Here is a 1,328-nt window from a genome sequence, read left to right as displayed (position 1 = left end):
CGCCGCCGGGACCCGCCTCGGTCTGGTGGCGCGCGCTCGGAGATCCCCGGCTACCCGTCCGTCCGTCCCTCCCTCCCTCCCGCCCCGCCCCGGGGGAGGGCCCGGGGCAGCGCGGGCAGGCGGGGAGCAAAAAAAGGCGCGGGCGCCAAAAAACGTCGGGGTCCCGGGGTGGCGGAGGGGGGCGGCGGCGGCGGCGGGTACACGGCGCCGGGTCCAGGGCGCCGGGTCCAGCCCGTCCCGGGGCGGGGACAGGTGGTGTCGTCCGTCCCCGCCCCCGTAACCTGCTCTGAAGCATCCGCTTCCCGCCGCGGTTCGCCCTCCACCCCCCCGCCGCACACGCAGCTGCCGCTTCCCGCCGCCTCTGCCCCCCGCCCCGGGATCAACCACCCGCCGGGTCCAGCCGGTCCCGGTCCCGGGAACCTGCTCCCGGGGCCAGCCGGAGCCACGCCCCCTCCTCTGACGCTTCCAGCTGCCGCCTCCCCTCCCACCCCCCAAACTCACACTGGCCCTCGCCGGCCCGCCCACCCGCCTACCTGCTTGCCCGCCGCCGCTGGGTGGCGTGCCGGACACTCTCGCACACAGGTACACAGACAGGGACACAGGGACACAGGCACTCAGGCACACAGGGACACAGGGACACAGGGACACAAGGACACAGGGACACAGGCACTCAGGCACTCAGGCACTCAGGGACACAGGGACACAGGGACACAGGCACTCAGGCACTCAGGGACACAGGGACACAGGGACACAGGGACACAGGCACTCAGGCACTCAGGGACACAGGGACACAGGGACACAGGGACACAGGCACTCAGGCACACAGGGACACAGGTGGCGGGCCGGAGGCCTCTCTCCACTGTGTGGCAGGGGTCCAAGAGCCACCCCAGCCCAACCCAGAGGGTCTTTTGCACCTCTCTAGAGGCCACCCAGAGACCCCAGGCCGCAGCAGAAGCCTCCCCCGCATGCTCTGCAGGCTTCCGACCCACCCCAGGCCGCACCAGAAGCCTCCACCGCAAGCTCTGCAGGCTTCCGACCCACCCCAGGCCGCAGCAGAAGCCTCTCCCGCACGCTCTGCAGGCTTCCGACCCACCCCAGGCCGCAGCAGAAGCCTCTCCCGCACGCTCTGCAGGCTTCTCAGCCACCCCAGGCCGCAGCAGAAGCCTCTCCCGCACGCTCTGCAGGCTTCTCAGCCACCCCAGGCCGCACCAGAAGCCTCTCCCGCACGCTCTGCAGGCTTCTCAGCCACCCCAGGCCGCACCAGAAGCCTCCCCCGCACGCTCTGCAGGCTTCTCAGCCACCCCAGGCCGCACCAGAAGCCTCTCCCG

Source organism: Melanerpes formicivorus, unplaced genomic scaffold (assembly GCF_026170545.1).
Source record: "Melanerpes formicivorus ecotype bairdi unplaced genomic scaffold, bMelFor1.0.p_v2 SCAF_532, whole genome shotgun sequence".
NCBI lineage: Eukaryota > Metazoa > Chordata > Aves > Piciformes > Picidae > Melanerpes > Melanerpes formicivorus.
This window is presented reverse-complemented; position numbering follows the sequence as displayed.